Consider the following 19,994-nt stretch of genomic DNA (forward strand, 5'->3'; position numbering starts at 1 on the left):
ATCTTAACTTTCTGCATATTACAAATTGGTGAGGGTTAATAAAATCAGTTACTAATGTTAAAAATCAAGGAAGCAGCGGGGGGTGGGGGTGGGGGTGTGATGAATTGGGAGATTGGGATTGACATGTACACACTGAGGTGTATAAAATGGATAACTAATAAGAACCTGCTGTATAAAAAAATAAATAAAATAAAATTCAAGAAAAAAAATCAAGGAAAAGTTGACTTAGTCAACAGTCATTCAGTTAACAGACATTTATGGAGTGCTTACTATGGGCAAAGCTGGTCATAGTTGACATCAAGGAAATGTAGTAGGGCCTTTTAAATGAACCAGTATTTGTAAACATGCCAATATGTTGCTTGAAGAAAACAATAAATAACTGCTGTTATCAGTACCTGGTAGCTGAGACATGGAACTTGAGCCTAAACGGTTTAACTCAAGGTAGTAGATGATGAATGTTATTAGAAAGATACAAATAAAGAATTCTGGGTGTAATTACCCTGCATTACCCTGGAAAAAGCTGAGGTTAGAATAAGTATCAGAAAAGAAGCAGCACATACTAAATGTTGCTGCTTGCCTTTTAAATTAGCCTATAAAATTATACAGGTGAGTCTGCTTTTACCTGAGAAAGTCCCATCAGTGTCCTTTCTTTTGTTCTTAATGGATGCAGGAATGCAAAACAGACTTTCTCCTACCTTGCAGGTATTCTAGCTTAAGTTTAAGTGGTTTGTTAATCTCTTGCCTTCTCTGTCTAAATCCCGAAGATGCTGAGGTTGCTTTCCTTCCTCTTCTAACTAAGCCAGGTAATGGAATCTTCCTCTGTGCTTTTGGCCTGTATTTTCCTCCTTTGGAGTTGCGTTCAATCTACCACTGAAAGATGTTTGCATTTCCCAACCCAGTAGACCCCTTGTTAAGAACCATTAAATATAACCCCATGCTGGCTCTCTGCATATTCTTCTCGGTCAGAAATGTGTCTTTTTAAGACAGAGTTATACCTCCCTGCTGAGGGCTTCCCAGAGGAAGAGCAGCTTTATTCAAATATTGAGTGCCTTCTAATGATGCTGATTTGGGGCAGCACTGATTCATAACATCTCAGAGGACTTGAAAGGCTTGGAACAACCCATTCAGAGTCTGGAGGACGTGGCCCATCTGCTAGTCTTGGAACAACCCATTCAGAGTCTGGAGGACGTGGACCATCTGCTAGAAGTAGTCTTAGATTTCGGAAGTGTGAGGGAGGTTTTTCTATTGTTGTTGTCTGCTGTCATCCTCTTTCCTCAGTAGAATGCAGTTATACACCACTGCGCTGTTTTATATCATCTTTTACCCCCCCTCAATTCTTGGGCTAACTTTAGTGACTCTTCTTGGATTTTAAGTGTGTGTGTTGCTAAAACTGAAATCGAGGTAATTTTAACTTAAATTCCACACAAGTAAAATATACCGTGTGATACTGGTGTCTAATTAGTTTGATTTTATCAATGACTTGAGAAATCTATTCATTAAGAAGCTGCTTCCAATATCTTAAACAGAATGTTTGGACTTACTTTTCCTTATTTGGATAGTCTGATATCCAATAAGAATTGTATTTAATATCATGTCTGAACTTTGAGAGCTGTACAAATGATCTAATTCTGGGTAGAATGCTTGGTTAGCACAGGTTTATAATCGGATACAAAGAGAAGTGAGAAAAAGAGCAACATAAAGTGTTCATTTTGTCGGAATGGACGATAGTCTTTGTTGACAGTTTAGTTATGGTCACTTCTCAGCGTTTCGAGTGGCCTTGCTCCTTACCTTTGGGTTCTCTGTCATATGTCATAGACCAGAGATGAGAGAAGACCCTGTGAAATATATTTTCTGTGTTTCATGTTGCATGCTTTATGAGTGTAGAAAATCTTGTTTTTGTTGGGTTTTATTATACCCACCCCGCGCCCAAGAAAATGAGGCATAATGAAGGTATTGGGTGAAAACAATTGTGTAACATCCTTATCCATTTTGGAGACTGTATGTATTTAAGAAACCTAAAAATATTCTACATCTTCCTCCAATTTTCAAGTTCGTTTGATACTGCTTATTTCTGTTTGAAACTAAGCGAAAAGCAGGAATGGGATCATAAGGGCACTGATTTAAGGGAGCAGGGACATATGGTTTAAGATATTTCTTAATATCAGTTTTTATTTTCAATGCTGATTGGAAAGAGAATAAGCACATTTTCTTTTACCGTATATAGTAGAATATAATCTCCACAGATCTGCAAAAAAAGGTTTTGGCCAACATAAATATACATAATCGTAAATATAGGTGAAATAGTATATATTTAGTATACTAATAGTATACTCTTCAGTGTACTAATATAGCAATATACATGAAATAGTCATGTCTATCTCTAATATCTGCTTTATTAATTCACACATTTAAAATCCAATTTAAAACTTAAATGATATTGTAATTTTGAATATTCCTTCTCCTACTCATGCAGTTTATAAAGAAGAGCCACATTTTATGTCATCTAAGTCAGTTTTTCAGGGTTTGTCACCTTCATTTCCATCTTCATTATCTGAGAGGCAGCAATTTTATGTTATGTGTAGCACTGTCACTGGACCTTTGATCCCAGGCCACAGGCATACATTGTCCACAAGAACCCTAGCACAGGTCTCCCGCCCCTTCGTCTTATATTTGAAAGTAGCTTATACTCATGGATGCATTTCCTGTGTGCCAAACCCTGTCATGGGAGCTTTACACGTATTGACTCATTTACTCCTCAGAGCACCCTTGTGAGACGGCGGCCTTTATTATCTCATCTTACTGAGGGAACTGGGGTCCAGAGAGGCCAAGTGCCTGGCTCAAAGTCACAGCTCATGAAAGGCAGAGCCAAGATTCAGACCCAGCTGTAGAGTGCCAGCGTTCATGCTTTTAACCACCATGCTGCTCTGCTACCAGGAAATCCAGCACTTAAATTGTGAGGTCATTTCTCCCAGGAATAATCGTTAAATTCACCATTAAACTTATTTTCCCCCTTTATTTTAAACCAATTCCGACCTCTGTAAGTATCTAAAATTGGCATTGATCAAGGCTGAGATAACTGTGTCTTCTCCAAACGGTATATTGTCACCCAGATTAAAGTAAGTGAAAGACAGACACAGAGAACAGACTAGTGGTTAGCAGAGTGTGTGTGTGCAGGAGTGGGGGGATAGGGGTGGGGTGTAGGCAGTACAGACTATTGGGTGTAGGATAGGCTATAAGGATGTATTGTACAACACAGGGAATATAGCCAATATTTTTTCATAACTGTAAATGGAGTATAATCTTTAAAAATTATATTAAAAATGTTTAAAGCACATAAAAGATAAACCCATAACAATTTTTTAAAAAGAAAAGTAAGTGAAAGAGTGGTTCATAATATAATTGTATAGATTGAAATATAAGATGGTGTCCTCCTTTGTGAGAACCATTTTAGGGAAAAAATATATTTTGACAGATGCGGTATGTTCTCTATATTAGCATGTAAGCCAGATCAGTTGAAGATCTGGGGAGATAGCCTTATAATTTCTGGAACAACTGTTGGTCATAGGCATGGTATTAGGCTGTTTACGTATATAGTACCTAGTTTTATTTTCTCTACAACCCTGTAAGGCCAATAGCATTGTTCCCATTTCATAGATGAGTAAACTCAGGCTCAGAGAGTATGAGAAAGTTGCCCAGCACGATACAGAGATGGGGCAGTGGGCTTGAGATTTCAACCCATGTCCAGCCAGCTGTACGGCCCGTGCACTGTGGATGGCCCCTCGTGGTGTCGCTGGGCACAAAGCACTGGGCTTAGAAGCCCACGACATTGCGCATGTGGGCACCTTAGGCCTGTGCCAGCTGGCTTCCGCTGTCCTTCCAGCTTCCTCTTGGTTCTCTGCTTTCTCCCTTGCTGAGCCCGGCAGAGCTTTTGGCTGCACACAACAGAAATTCCTGTAGCTAGTTTAAGCAGAAAAGGATGTATTGAAGGATGTTAGTTAGGTGGTTCACAGAATTTCTGGGAGGGACCAAGAGTCAAGCTTGGATGTTGTGGAGCCGGGAAGAGAGCCAAACCACACGGTGGGACTGTTCTAGCAGGAAGAACACGCTGCCCCGGCTCCCCGCTCAGGCCCAGGGCTTCAGGGAACGACCGCCAGAACATGGCATCTTCGCCAGCGCACACCACGAGGCTGGATCCCGGTGGGTGGCCCCTGCCCGCTTCCGTCTCCAGTCCTGGTTGGTGACAGTGAGCTCCCGTGCCTGCACTCTGGCTACAGGGGATTCTGAGACATGTGGTTTTTCCAATTTTCTGCCCAGCGGGGGTTGATGACCCGGTTTACAGTGCCTGCCGCACGTAACTCATCCCTTTCCTAAGCCCCAACCTTGACTGCACCCCACGAAGACCACATGGGTAGCGTTTGTGCTCATTACCTGGCGCCTTGGTGGGTACACAGCGACACTTCCGTGCTCCTCTGAGTGCTGGGCCCCGTTTACCTTGCTCTGCTTCTCTGACTGTAGTTGGTACAGCCAACAGTGAGTGGGGTAACTGGAGGGTCCTCGTGGAAAGCTATTCAACGCCACAAGTGAAACCCGCTCTGTAGGGGTGTCCATCCAGCACAACAGAATTTCCCCAAGTTACGTTTTAATAGCAGAAGCCTTTCCTCGCGTATCAGGTGTGCTAGTTGGAGATGGCATGGAGCGTGGTCCAGCGAAGGGGTGCTTCCATTCCCAGAGGGCTTCTCTTCAACCAGGGCTTTCATCTGCGGGGTCCCACATCCTGAGCACTGTGATGACAGGAGTAACAAGTGAAAGGGGTCAACATCTTTCTTCTTTATAAGAACTATATTGTGTGCTTCTTCTAGGCTTCAGGTGTTCAACTGCTTTTGAGAAAAGCATCATGTGGAGGCCCAAGGTCTGAAAATAATACTTGAGGGAAAAGTGTTGACTGGAGGAATAGTATAGAAGTGAAAGGAGCACGAACCCAAGAATTCACTGATGGTCTGCTTATCAGCTGGGCTACTTCAGGCAAATGTCATTCATATATTTGACTAGTTACCTACTCTGTAAAATTGGAAAAGATACAAATGCTGAGATGCTAAGAGTAATTGTAAGAATTAAATTCTCACACTCTGGACACAGTGTCTGGCACGCGATTCTTACATTTTAACTTCTTGCCCATTTAAGAAATCACTATTCCCATCTCCCCCCCTCCACGGTTCTTTCTGCCAGCGTGGGTTTCTGTTTTTCGTAGTTTGGTAATTACAGGGGTAGTCTACATCATCAGGTGAATAAGCAGATCAAAGTTTAAGTAACTTGAGATGATTGGGAGGAAAAAAACAAAGCTGATTCTTTAACTCCCTTGTTCACTATGACTAGGTTTTCGAGCTCACAGAATATGAAAGTCATCATGAAGGATCTTAGTTTGCATTTTTCTGGTCACCTTGAAGTCTTGATTTGGCCAGGGGCTTGCAATATATGCATTAATTTGCCTTCGGAGTTCACTGAGCAGCAACAAGCAAAGGAATCATTTGCATTTTAATTGGGCCATTGCCTTTCCCCCACAACATGATTCCAGAATTGAAAAGCTAGGAAAATTATTGGATCAAGTGACTCATGCCCATGCAGCCCCAAAGCATTAAAAAAAAAAAAAAAACTTGGAGTGGTTTTGGTTTTTTGGTTTTTTGGGTTTTTTTGGATAGCTTGCAGGATCTTAGTTCCCCAACCAGGGACTGACCCCAGGCTCTCAGCAGTGAGAGCACGGAGTCCTAACCACTGGACCACCAGGGAATTCCCCAAACTTGGAGTTTCATAAATTAAAATCACTAATGACAAAAATTCACTGCATTGTCATTCCCAAGATTCTGTTCCTAACACGGGGATCTCATTTTAGGTGTGCGTGTGTTTTTCTTTGAATTTTGTTGATAATCAAGATTTTTTTTCCTTGTGATGAGAACTGTTCAGATTTACTCACTGGACAGCTTTCATATATAACACACAACAGTGTTAATTATATTAATCATGTTGTACATGACATCCCTAGTACTTATGTATCTTATAACCAGAAGTTTGTGCCTTTCGACCACCTTAATCCACTTCCCCCTCCACTCACCCCCCAACCTCTAGTCACCACAAATCTGATCTTCTTTTCTCTGAGTTTGTTTGTTTGTTTGAAGTATAATTGACCTACAAGACTATGTTCGTGCCCGGTGCACAACGTGGTGATTTGATATTTCTATTCATTTCAAAATGATCACCACAAGGATCTCATTTTGAAAAGAAAAATTTTGTGAGTGGGTGGCATGTGTCTCAGGGGACCACTCTGAAATTTTTGGAGGACAGAGGTCAGCGTGAGAGTAACCCGATGAAATATGGTGCCACAGCTAACCCCATTTCCTTAGGGGAGGAAACTGTGGCAGTAATTCAGGGACAAAGGTTGGTTTTGTTCCAGCTGGAAGCTCAGTTGACATCGAGGCTGCACTGTGTACAGTGCCCCTTCTTGACACAGAAAGCTGGTGAAGCAAACCCGAATCCAGTCTAGCAACCTCAGTCATTCCGACAAGTGCTTGTAAGGGAGATGGGGGCAGCATGAAATATTTACAAGGAGCCTGGCAGGATGAGCACATACAGAGGTTGAGTTCAGCAAAATGTAGGGCACAGGGAAAGCCTGAAGTGGAGAGAATGTACTTAGCTGTTGCGAGAGAGGCACCGTTTTGGATATGGATCCCTATCTCTTTTAAAAGCGCTAGGGGGGGGCTTCCCTGGTGGCGCAGTGGTTGAGAATCTGCCTGCTAATGCAGGGGACACGGGTTCGAGCCCTGGTCTGGGAAGATCCCACATGCCACGGAGCAGCTGGGCCCGTGAGCCACAACTACTGAGCCTGCACGTCTGGAGCCTGTGCCCCGCAACGGGAGGGGCCGCGATAGTGAAAGGCCCGCGCACCGCGATGAAGAGCGGTCCCCGCACCGCGATGAAGAGTGGCCCCCGCTTGCCGCAACTAGAGAAAGCCCTCGCACGAACTGAAGACCCAACACAGCCAAAAATAAATAAATAAATAAAGTAGCTATAAAATTAAAAAAAAAAAAAAAAAAAGTACTAACCATGTGCCACAAACTCAGGAATGACAACAGAACCACAGTGGTAAAAAAAAAAAAAAAAAAAAAAAAAAAAAAAAAAGCGCTAGGGGGCCTTCGCGCCGGACATCTTTACATTCTTGAAAAGTATGTTGGATGTTTCCAGAACTGTGCAGTTGATGCAAAGGACTACTGGGAAGAGATGGCACCTACCCTCCTGTTGGCTACACTCTAGTTGGAAAATCTTTCCCTTTCTTAGGTTGCAGCTGTCAAGTCCATGCAAAGAAAAAGGGTGACCCTGAGCCTGCTAAACTTGGCCCTTTCTAGACCAGCTTCAGCCTTGTGGTCTCCCTAGATTTTGTTCGTACTCCCCGGTTAACCAGGTCACCAGCCACAAACCTGTGTTGGCTGGTGTTCCCCGCCGAGGCAGGGAACCCTGAGGCCAGGGGTCTCCTCTATTCCTTGCTGTTCGTCCTTTGGGCACTCAGCCAAGAGAACCATCTTCGTCTGAGTCTTGTATCCAGACATGTCAGCCTAGAGGCAGGCGGACTTTCCCAACTCTCTCCCCAAGAGAAGGGCGTTTCTGGGTTTGACTAAAACACCCTGAAGTCTTATGAGCACATCATTTCATCCCAGTACAGGCCAAAGTGTTAAAGGCTGGCAGCTGAGGATGTGAGAGAGAGGGGGTCCTGGTCTGTATGTGTGCTGGGCTGTGTGTGTGTGTGTGTGTGTGTGTGTGTGCGCACACACAAACACACATGCACACGCGCTGGGGTGTGTGTGTTGATTTTTAATTTTTCTTTGTTTCAACACTCATCCTGCATGGAAACAAATATCATTCTTAGAGATGCTTTTGAAAAGCTGATGAAAGGACCAGCAGTATGCAGACAGGTTCACGAACGCTTGGCCTTCTCTGAGCACAGTCCTGTTTTCCACTCTGTCAGCAGAGAAATTTTCCTTTTTACAGGGTAACTTCAGACCAGGGCTTTGTTCAGAAATCCTTTATTCAGAGCCTCTTGTTCTGAAGAATTGATTGGAGGTTGGTCTGGCAGAGGCTGTAGGCATCTCCACATGCACGGGTTGGGGGGCCCTTAGGGAGGGGGTATGGGCCCCTATACGCTCCTGTTGTTTGCAGAAGTGCTCGTGAAGTCTAAAGACTTAGTCCTTGGAAGGCAAACAACTGTTTGGGGGTTTTTTAGGTTGGAATTTTTTTTCTGTGTTCTTTCCTGGACATTTTCTAGATGTATTTTCTGGGTGCATTTATACAATAAAAAGCCTTCCTAATTGGTCCATTCTAGGGCCTTGTGTTGCCTGGGGCAGACACATCTCCCTGGCGTCATTCAGAGACTGTTGGCCGGATCCAGGGGTTGGCTTCTCCACCGCAGCTGCAGTTGTGTGGGACGGGAGAGTGCCTTTGTGTGCCCTCAGTCAGGTACGGAGGCTTGATTTCTACTCCCACTGGGTTCCTGATTGCCTTTGACCAAGAGGTGAACAAGTACACCTGTGCCGTCTTTGCATTGCTTCACACCCGGGGCACCCTGTGTCCCAGCCCAGCAAGCAAGCCCTGTGATCTAGGTGTGGTGTTCCCGTGCCTTCTGACATCTCCTCATGTCCTAATTCAGGTGCATCTATTTTTAGACTGAGCTTGTCCTGATTTGAGTGTCACTTTTGCAAGGCTGTGACCTGCACGTGCTCGGCTGTTTTCTTCAAGGATCCCTGGGTGTTCATTGATTCCAGCTCTTTGGAGGCTTTGTCATCTGCAGAGCGCTGCAAGCGCAGAAGCCATCCACCCAGCTATTCTTGGGCAAGAGCATTTCATTTGGAGATTAAACCTAGTGTCGGGATGCCCGGGGAAGTGGGGAGCTCCTGGAGGAATGGGGCAGTGTTCTTGAGTGTGAATAGGATAGAGGTGTGCGCCTCCTATCAGCATCAGTCAGTAATTATTGAGGGTCCTTATGCTGACCGTCTCCATAGGAGGTCCACTTTGTGCAGAACTGTTTGTAAACTCAATAGCACTGTTTGCAGACATGGGAAGGGTGTGGCTGTCATGGGAGGAAAAGGTTGACCAAGACAGGCACTACCACTTGGGCCAGGGTGGGGACAGAACAGCCTGCCGGGAAGGATAAAGGCAACCAGGGAGCCTCGAGGAAGATGGGGTCAGCCAGTCGAAGGGCTCGATGACCACAGTCAGGAGTTTGCTTCGGACCCAGAGAAACTCTGGGGTCACAGGATTGGAATGTTTATGGCATTTGACACCTGCCAGATAGTGCCTGTTGTAAACCAATGGCCAAGGAGAGCTAGGAAGGAAATAAAAAATAGGATCCCTTTGCACTGGAGAAAGTACTGAGAGAAAAGAGAAATTCTGAAAGGATTTTCCAAGAGCTCAGAGTGAAGGTGCCTGTGAGGCGGAAGGGGGAGGTATGGAGCTGGGTAGACGGGTACTGGCACATTCAGTTGCCAATGTCACTCATCTGCGTGGAACCTGCTGGGTGAGTACACAGAGTTTCTGGGATTGAGAAGTTCAGTCATAGAACCAGCTGGAAATCATTTATGGGCTTCATTCTGGATATTTCAGAAGTCTCCCCAAGGAATGTTATCGTAAGCCCTGGGAAGGACAAAGATACCCATGGTTCCCCTGGAGTTCCCGAGTCGCTCAGAGCTAACTTTTCCTTTTAAATAGCGTAGCTAACAATGCTGCTTCAGGCATCTCTTTTGATTTTTAGAGTCGCCTTAGTCTTTACACTTCTTTTTTCTTCTGTTTCTTCATCAATAAAAAGAGGATTGAGACCTGGCTCATCCTTAGCCTGACAGGAGATAACTTGGAAAATAAAATAGTTGAAGCCCTTGGTGCTCCTGAGAAGGAAAGCGCAGGTCCCTTCCGAGTGGGCGCCCTGATCTTGTTGGTGACACAAGCAGTCACCCGGAGAATGGCCAGGATGTTTTTCAACGGGACTCCGTGTCGGTGTTTTTGTGTGGCTCTTCAGGGAAGACCCTGGGCGGCACGTGGTTCCTTTTTTCGTCCTCTTGTCGCGTCACCAGTGGCCTGATTGGGGCTGGCAGCCCCACAGCGCTGACTTCTGGGTCTTTGAACACCGCCCTTCCCTGAGCGCCCTGCTTTCCTTCCCCGCGTCCCCTTTGTCACTTTCAATTAAGCCAGGAACTTGTGGAACCAGGACAAGCCAGGTATAATTTGGTTAGTGATCTAAATAAGCCAGAACAGCGGAGAGGAAACGTAAATATAAAAAAATAGGAGTGGAGTGAATAGGTTTTATACAAAAGTCGCTATGACCACGATTTATTGAACGCCCGCTGTGTGGCCAGTGCTGAGATGATCTCAAACATTACCATCTCTCTCTTTTAGCAGAAACTCTCTAAATGCATTGTACTTCTTCATATGAGCAAGCTGAGAACTAGAGATGTTTGCTTATTATTCACATAGCTAGTAAGCAGGGGATGCTGAGTTTAACCCACGGTCGTCCAACCAAAATTCACTGTCTTTTCGTGAAATATGCTGCCCCCCTAAGAGATTTCACTTAGATCTGCTGTGTCAAATGGGACACATTGAGAGTCCGGTACCAGAGAGGAAAGAACATTTGGTTTGTAAATAGGCAGACCTGATTTGGGTGGAAATCTGAATCCCCACTGTCCCCCTCTCTGTGATTTAGGGAAGATGCTTAAACTCTTGAAGATTCCATTCTGTACTCTGGGCTCCAAATGCCCTCCCCACCGCACCCCTCCATGCCCCCAACCCCGGCCCCGTGAAGCATTTAACCCTCTCTTGTTGACACGCTGAAATCTGTGTTAACTGTACGCAAATGGTTGTAGCTAAAGTAATTTTGAAGCTCTTGAACCCAGTTCATGTCTTATGGAGTCTGATATTATTCTTGCTACTTAGATTACGAAGGCCCTGTGCAAACTTTTTTCATAGGTCTTAAAATTAAACTTCAATTGGTCAGTGCTAGGAGGACCACATATTCTTAGTTGAGCAAATACAAACCAAAGAGGCTTTACCTGCCGTGCCCACCCTCCACTGAGGTACTAGAAGTTTCACGCATTGGCTACTCTTCTAGAATTTGTATTGTTACAGGCCAGCCAGGCACATTCTTGTTTCTTTTGTTTTTAAAGTGTTTTAGATAAGTTTAAGACCTGGAAGTCATCATTGCCCAATTCCCATGGGAAATCTCCTCCAATTATTTAGAGACATTCTTCTTGTGGGAAAAAAAAGGTGGTGGGAGGAACAAACAAGTGATTGTTTGGAGGCTCATAGAAAGAAATTTCCACATGTGACCTAGCTTCCTCACCAGTGCTTCTGAAGGCCGAGGGTTTGGAAGTCAAGTGCCTACCACCACAGACCCAGACGTGATTCTGACAGAGAAGATTCTTCCTGGTAAAGATGAGAAATACTTACAAATTACTGCTGAGCCCAAACGCGTCATTGAGCATTTAGTGGGTTTTGATGGATTTCTTCCAAGGCCTTCACTCCACCCATCCCCACCTGAGTAGGAAAGGTTAATAATTTTTCATTCTAATGTAGACTTGGTAAGCTTAGGGGACTATATTTTTTTTTTGAAGAGGAATTATTTCGAGATCAGGAAATTACAGAATGGGTGCAATAAACCTGTAAAACTCTGAGCACCACGGGGAATTTGGGGAATTCCATTGCCACTGGTAAGCTTACAGAAGAGCAGGCAGAGACAGGGAGGGAAGGAATTGGCTCTCACAGAAACCACTTTGAAAAAACAGATTTCTAGCTCACACAGGTTTCACCAGCCCATCTGAAATGCACTCGCAGCCCGGTCACAGGCGTGGGCCGTGCGTTGGGTGTACGCACTGTTCAGGTGACCAAAGCAGCATAGCTCAGCGGCTCCCCTTGACTGCTTAGCACCTTGGCAAGAGTAGAAATTTAAGCTTATCCTCCTGCTGTTGGGAACCACCAGAACTTGGCCTCCTGCTTCTGAGCCTTCTAGAAGGTGTGTACTTCTACAGTCTACGTGCATTTAGGACGTACCTCACTCAGTGGAGTCATTATGGAGTAATTAACCATCCACACCACCTTCAGTTTCTGAGAACCAAATGAGTGGCTGTTTTGACTACTTGACAATAGCAATGTAGTAAAAATAAAATATAGAGAGTGGGAGATTCTAAGCCCTGCCCCCCATTTTTGTTTCCTTGTGTGGAGTCTTAATGGAATTATGACTGTGGAGTTCAAGCTTGTCCAGTTCATGGGCTCCAAGCAGTATGGGTGGGCGGCAATCTGATTCCGAACCTGGCTGGCAGCGGTCCTTTCCAGCAGGTCTTTTAACAAGCCTGCCATTTGGCACGTTCTGCTTGCTATGATGGTGCCAGGTGGGTCGGGCTGGAACCCGATTGTCTCCAGGTGCAGCAAGCGTGAGGAGTAGCCCACTTTCCTTTCACCTATGAAGGGAGGAGTCTGAAATTGTGGGAAACGTCAAAACCGAGAAGCAACCTTTACTTAAGACCCATGTCCTGGGGAAGGTAGCTCCTGCTCACCCCAGCCCATGGTGACACCTCCCTGTGGAAATCCTGCCCCCTCACTTCCTTTATCCATCACCTCCCACTTAGCACACGTTGTCCTGCCCCAGTGGGAATCTTCTCCTCTGGACAGGGTCTCATCTGCCCAGCAAGTCTGCATAGCACAAATGCTTAGAGAAAGCACTTTTTTTTTTTTTTACTTTTAAGCAACTTTATTGAGATATAAGTGCCATTCCGTACAATTCATCCACTTTTGAATTTACAGTTCAATAATTTTTACTAAATTAGCTGAGTTATGAAACCATTACCATAATCCAGTTTTAAACGTTTTTATCACCACAAGAAGATCCTTCATCCGCAATTACAGTTATTCTCTATTTCCACGCTTGGCCCCAGGCAACCACTGACCTACTTTATATCTCTATAGCTTCCTTTTCTGAACGTTTCATACATGTAGAATAACTCAATATGTGATCTTATGTCTGGCTTCTTTTCCTTAACATAATGCTTTCTTATTCATTTATGTTGTGGCGTATATTAGTATTCTACTCATTTATATTGCTGAATAATAATTAATTGATGAATGAATTACATTTTATTTATCCATTCACCAGATGTTCCACATTTGGGTTGAGAAGACCCTTCTTAATTACTCTTTGATTCTGGTCTTGAGAGCTAATCTCGTGGACACCAACAAGACCATGTACCAAAGCTTTGGGGAAATGTCTGCAGGGATGCTCCTGAAATTGATTTCTTAGAGACCCCAGGGCCTGGAGAGGCGTTAGAGAGAGATCTCAAGCTGCAGGTGGCCTTGACATTGGCTAAGGAGGTCCCTTGTTCCCTCTGCCCCATTGAGTGTGAGTAACCACAGACTCTCATGGCCTGGTCCAGGGAGTCCTCAGGTTGGGGCAGGATTCATGGGAGTGAGTTCAAGTCATGATGGGGCTGGATTTAGTCTCTGAAACCAAAAATGTCTCCATTTCTATGACAAAGCTACCCCCAAGTCAAAAGACTGATTGGACAGACAAGCCAGACTAGAAAGCGGGGGCTGAGAACTTATCTGGTGACCAAGACCCCTGGCTGGTGTGTTTCAGTGGTTTGTCCTTGGCTAGGGGCCAGGCAGGTACAAATGCCTTGACATTAGGGTGTGGGCTGCTCCAGCTTTCCGTGGGGGAATCGGTCAGATGTGTAAGTCATAAAGGCTTTCTGCTCCTCTAAAGTCAGGTTTTCCTTGCCCCAAAGTGATTGGTCCTTTTCTCCATCTATGTCCAGAAGAAACATGCTTATCTTTTTTCATGGACAGACCTAATCCTCATTAATAGGCCTTGATTCTGAAAAGCTGGCCTGAGATGACCAGTAGCCCTAAGAGACAGGTGTCCTTGTCTAGGATCCAGGTCCTGTTCCTCAGCTGTGCACTTCCTGTTCCATTTTACTTTCTTATTGCCGTGTGAACTCCCTTTGCATCCCTCTACCTTTACCCAGGACGGCTCCTTCTTGATGAACACTGGGCAGTTTCAGAGTGCCCGTGTTCATTTAGATGTGGAGACAAGCTATGAGAAGGAGAGGAGGGTCCCAGCCTCAGCGATGGGGACTGAGTTAGGGGGCGTTGGCACTTTTCTGCGCACAAAGGGAAGTTTAAACCAAAAAAAAATGCCCTATACCGAAGGGAGGCCAAGGAGGAGCATCTGAGAGTGTTTCAAAAACTCAAAGCACTTGTTTCCGACTACTAAGCCACATGGTAAAAAGGCAGGGGTGAGAACTGTTTGATAAAATAAGATTTGGACATACCAGTTAAAGGGAGAGCTAGTATGTAAATTTCTCTAATTTATTTGACCATGGAGTCTTTCTTCCCTAGAACATCTCCTCACACTGGTATTTTGTAGAATGCTTTTGTTTTGTTTTGTTTTTGTTTGTTTTGTTTTTCAGAAAAACTAGAGTGAGGTCATTAGCAAGATTACAAAGAAAGCACCCTTGGGGGGAAAAATTCAAAAGGATAGTGAAACTGTATTAAGGATCTGAGATGAAGAGAGTTTTGTCCTATTTCTCCATTTATTTACTAGAACTTAGCAGCATGCCGGGCTTTGAAGGGACGTATAAGAGGGAACTTTTCAATACATATTGATCCGCTATTTCCAAGGAAGCAAGTGCGGGAGAGGTGAACAACCCCACCCCTGCTCAGGAGCCTCCAAGAAGTTGTGAACCCACCCCCTGCTTTGGGAGTCAGCTCAGGATTTTTGGCTTTGAATCTGAATGCTTTTGGAAGGACACGCCTGCTCCAGTCCCAAACACCCGCTATTGCTTTTGCCTAACCTGCTTTCCTCATTCAATTTTCTGCACCCCGATGTCCTTTGTGCTTGCAGTCCCTAGGGTGGGAAGCCATCATGGTAACAATGAACAGTATAATCTAATGCTCTAAGAACCCATATGGTTTGTTCTTTGTTGCAGAGGGCTGTCTTGTGCATTGTTGGATGTTTGGCAATATCTCTGGCCTCTACCCACTAGATGCCAGTAGCAACCCCTCCTCCTCCCCGTAGGAGAGAACCACTGGTTTATGTGCAAGCGTAGATACACGAAAAACAGCAGCAGCCGGCATGTTTCCTGATGCAGGCACTGGAACGAGATCAAGAATGGCTTTCCTCTTTGGGCATGAGAAATTATTAGAACAATGAGAAATTATCAAGCAGGTCTTATGTATTTACCATTGGATGTCTCAGTGTGCAGGATAGATTGAAGGGATCAGCAACTGAGGAAGAGAGAGTAGTTTGGAGTCAAAGCCCTAAAATGTGACAGAATACAGGGGAGGGCACAGGTGAAAGAGTTAAGAAGTAGAGTTGACAGGATCTCACCACCAAATGTGAGGGGAGAGAGGAGTCCAGAATGACTCATCTGTGCTTGAGTGACTGGGGATTGACATTAATGAAAAGAGGAAATATACGAGGAGGGACCAGGTGACGGAGAGCATAATTGGTTCTATTTCAGTCCATGCTGAGTTTGAGATGTCTGCGGGACATCCAGCTGGAGCTGGGCAGGAGGCAGGGGGAGGTCTGGGTCTGAAACTCTGAAGAGAGATGGAGATTGAGGAGTTGGCGGCTCTTCCTTGGTTGTTATTGCTATGGATGTAGAGGGGAGAACCCAGGGAAGAGGTAAGGGAGAGAAATGCTGGTGCTCCTCCAGATACCCTGGGCTACCAGGAGGGAGGAGGGAAGTCAAGGATGGAGGCTGAGAATAGATGGTCATAGAGCTGGAAAGTTCTATCCACCAACAATTTAGGGTCTAATTGGACAGCCTCAACAGCTAAAAGTCAGTTCTGTATATAATTAAGGACCAAAAAAGCATAATGGCATCAGTATATGCTGCCAAGGTGGAGGGAGATGAAAGGGGTGTGTGAGCTCTAAGAGAGCTTTGTAGAGGATAAGAATGGATCACAGCTGCATAGAGCCTGGCTTTCTCAAGGGTGTTTGTGAAACCTCTGCACTGATGACAGAAGTTGGAAGGGAGCTGCTTCTTCACGTTTCCAGGTCACGGCTGTCCCTGCTTGCCCGGCTGTAGGGTGTTCCCATCAGCTCCCATCACAGGACATGGAAGCAAACTGAGCACCTGATGGCTTTCCTCATTCTCTGTGAATTATTTTTGACTGGGGCGTGGGGAACGGAGAGAAGGAAACTTGAGTGCTTCCTGTGTGTTCAAGTCACTTATGAATTTTGGCAAGTGATAGTCTTTTCACTTTGTGGCTTCAATAATATGAAGCCTGATAGCCTTAGGATTGGCCGATGGGAAATTGTAAAGAGAATCTGGATTCCATTGGCTTTTTCAAAATGCAGTTGACCCTTCAACAATGTGGGTTTGAACTGCGCAGGTCCACTTATACGTGATTTTTTTCTCCAATACATATACTACTATGTTTATGATCCGAGGTTGGTTGAAACTGGGGATGCGAAATCCGTGGATACAGAGGGCCAGCTGTGGGACTTGAGTATATGCAGATTTTGGCAAATGTGGTGGGTCCTAGAACAAATCCCCGGCAGATACCAAGGGACAACTGTATATATAATATAAAATTTAGCATTTTAGCCATTTTTCGGCGTCTAGCTCTGTGGCATTAGGTATATTCACGTCGTTGTGCAACCCCATCCGTGTCCAGAACATTTTTCATCTTGCAAAACTGAAACTACGCATTAAACAATAACTGCCCATTCTCCCCTCTCCCCAACGCCTAGACCACCATTCTGCTTGCTGTCTCTGTGAATCTGACTTCTCTCGGTACCTCACAAAAGGGGAATCATACAGTATGTTTTTTTGTGACTATTTCACTTAGCATAATATCCTCCAGGTTCATCTCTGTTGTAACATATGTCTGAGGGTTTTTTTTCCTTTTTAAAGCTGAATAATATTCTATTCTATATATACATATATAACACATTTTGTTTTTCTACTCATCCATCAATGAACACTTGGGTTGCTTTCACCTTTTGGGCATTGCTGCTATGAATGTGGTTGTACAAATAGCCCTTTGTGACCCTGCTTTCGATTCTTTTAGGTATGTACCCAGAAGTGTCCATTGGCTTTTGTGTATTGTCAGTTGCTTTCTCTGTTGGGGGGTCAATCCCTAGCTCCCTGTGCTTCTGATAACTTCCTTTTCTTGTTACTCTTCTGCTTCTGCTCATGGGAGAGTCTGGTGTGTCCTTAGGCTGGGCTTTGTATCCAGCTGGAGAGCCATCACTGAGCCCCTGCCTGTAGTTCTTGGCTATGAAGATCTACATCTTGTCCAGCTAGCTCTGTCCTAGCGTATGAATCTGGAAGATCTGTATTCTAATCTCAGGACTTCCACTAATGTGCCCTGACCTTGGCAAGTTTCCTGTGTCTCTGGGCCTCTGTCTCCACATCCCCACCAATGAGAAGGTACAACTAAGTAATCGATGGGGTCCCTCCCACGTCACAGAGGAGGAGGGCATAGTGGTCTCCTAAGCCCAGGAACCGTGGTGCATGAGATGGAAGCAGAGCTCCAGACTCTTTTTTTTTTTTTAAGATGCTTTTTTTTTTTTTTTAAAACAGGCATCTCAAGTTGATGATCTTATTTTATTTGGCCTCACCACGAGGCTTGTGGGATCTTAGATCCCCAACGGGGGATTGAACCCTGGCCCTCGGCAGTGAAAGCACGGAGTCCTAACCACTGGACCGCCAGGGAATTCCCAAGCTCCAGACTCTTAATGTGGGCAGTTTGACCAAAAACTCATCTGCCCTGAATTCTTGGTTGCTTCTAATGGCTTGTGTACTTGCTGCATTCTGGTACATGCTACACAGCTAATTTTATGAGTAAATATAGCAGCATTTCCCCTTAAAGCAAAACTATATGATATATTATCCATACTTGTTGAGAGAATAGACAAAAGAAAGGTGGAATAACTGTTTTCACCATAGATTTTTGGCAGATGTCACAAACCAATACTGGAGAGAATACTCTATAGGCAAATTTTACCTCTGGTTAAGACTGTAGCTTGATCATGGGCCAAGAAAATTTTAACCTCCTTTTTTCCCTCACTTCTTTAAAAAATTTTTTTTAAAGAACAAGTTTTCTTCTCCTTAGCTAAACTCAGAGCAAGTCCACGCTCCTTGAACTGGGAAGGTAAGTCCCAGGAGGTCACCTATGTGATCAGTTCTCAGGCCTCTCGACTGCATGTGACAATTCAGACTGCTCTGGGGTTTCCTGCTTGAGTTTGGAGACTCGGCACTAATCCTCCTGTCAGTTCTCTCTGCCCGACCAGTGAAACATCGTGTATACATCAGTGATTTTTTATCTTTCTTTTCTTTTTCTCAACTATAAAAGGCAGATGGCTTGTTTTTTTTCAAGGATGTGGTATTAGGGTGTTAGGATGACTAGAACCTGATTTGGAGAATGTACAGAAATATATACCTTTTTTTTTTTAGGAGACATTTTAACCATCTAATTATAAAAAACAAAAACAAACCAACAAACAAAAAAACAGACTTCCTGGGACACTCAGTCATCAGTTTTTTAATATATGAAAAATTTAAAAACAATTGTGAAGAATGAAGAATTTCCCATGGTGTTTGGGACTAGCTCATAATAATTGGAGTTCCTGGGAGGGGGAGGGGAATCCATAGGGGATAAAACTCTAAAAGAAATGAAGAGATTAAAAACAAACCATCCTAAAACCCAGCAGTCCTTCTGGGTTTTCTAGAAACACGCCCTGACAGTGACTCCGGTGAGCAGACAACATTTGTTCTTTTATTCCCGACAAGTGTGGCTTCTAAAGGATAATCAGGATTTTAATAACATTATTCCCATTTAAGCAGTTTGTGAATTTCCATACCTACCATGAAGGCTGTAGGGTTTCGGAGACCTCTGTCTCTGTTTGGTGGATCATGAAAGACCCCTTTTGCTGTAGCTGCAGAATAAGGTGAATTTTACACATAGTAGGAGTGACGATATATGTATGGAATCCTGTTTTTGTTTTTTAATTCTGTTTTCTGATAAAGTCTTAGAGAGTAAAATCCAATCATCTTCCTAGCTGCTGGCATTCTAACTGGAGTAAATGTTCTCAAGGGCTGGGTGTTTTTGTTGGTAGTGGTCTGGGGAAGAAGATGGGAGTGCTGTTGGGTTAGGAAAATTGTTGCTTTGGGGTCATGATGGCAAAATTATTTAAATGGGAGTAAAATTGTTATTCCTACTTGAATGCAATAAGAATCTGGCCCTTTGGTATAAAATGCAAAGTAAAATACTTGGTTTGTTAAGCGTTAGGTGACTGTGTGGAAAATTTCTCAACCCAGTATCCTAGCTTCACATTTTGGGGCACATGAAATACACATTTCGGTGTATTTCTGGTTGTCTTATGCCTGAAATCGTCAATCCACCTCAGTGGGCGGTGGTGGTGTCTGTATAATGGGGCTGTTTTGACTCCGTCACCAAGGTGTGTCTCCTTTGCTGGTAGAAGAGCTGATTGACAGACGTCTGCAGGAGGAAGGCACGCATAACTTCTGCCAGGGTCTGATTCCCCGGTACTCTCAGAAAATCAAAGCCGTTTCAGCAGCATAGTTCCACTTCACTGGCAGGGCAAGGGTTGGCTTGTCCTCCTACAAACACAGTTTAACAGGATGCACTCATAAATGAAAGATGATCTGAGTGCTGCGCGTGGGGCCCTCAAGCTCAGGAGGTAAAGCTGAGAGGAGGAGGGAAGAGAGAGAGACAGAATGATAGAGCTCGTACTCCTGGGCTCAGTAGAATATGGGGACTTGGCAGGATGTCGGAGCTTGCACTGGCATGGCTCACATTTTCGTTGATAGTTCATAACCCAGGACTTTATAGAACTGAATGGAGAAGGGAAATGAAGCACAACACACTTTGGAGATTGTCCTGTGCCAGCGGCTGTGAAACACAGTGGAAGATGTTCACCCGATCAGCTCATGAAGCAGGTA

The 19,994-nt window shown here is 44.4% G+C and overlaps 1 protein-coding gene across 12 annotated transcripts in view; it reads left to right on the forward strand.

The window, feature by feature from the left end:
* PDZD2 (PDZ domain containing 2) overlaps positions 1-19,994 on the forward strand; it is a 387,522-nt gene that overhangs the window by 233,170 nt on the left and 134,358 nt on the right. For 4 of the 12 annotated variants that reach the window (XM_082382138.1, XM_082382127.1, XM_082382126.1 and 1 more), the window contains exon 1: positions 6,744-19,991. The exons of the other annotated variants lie outside the window; for them this stretch is intronic. The gene's annotated coding sequence lies outside the window, so the exon portion shown is untranslated. Of the gene's footprint in view, positions 1-6,743; positions 19,992-19,994 lie in introns of those variants that run through there. 12 annotated transcript variants of the gene reach the window in all.

Source organism: Balaenoptera borealis, assembly GCF_965194805.1.
Source record: "Balaenoptera borealis genome assembly, chromosome: 2".
In the NCBI taxonomy this organism is placed as follows: Eukaryota; Metazoa; Chordata; class Mammalia; order Artiodactyla; family Balaenopteridae; genus Balaenoptera; species Balaenoptera borealis.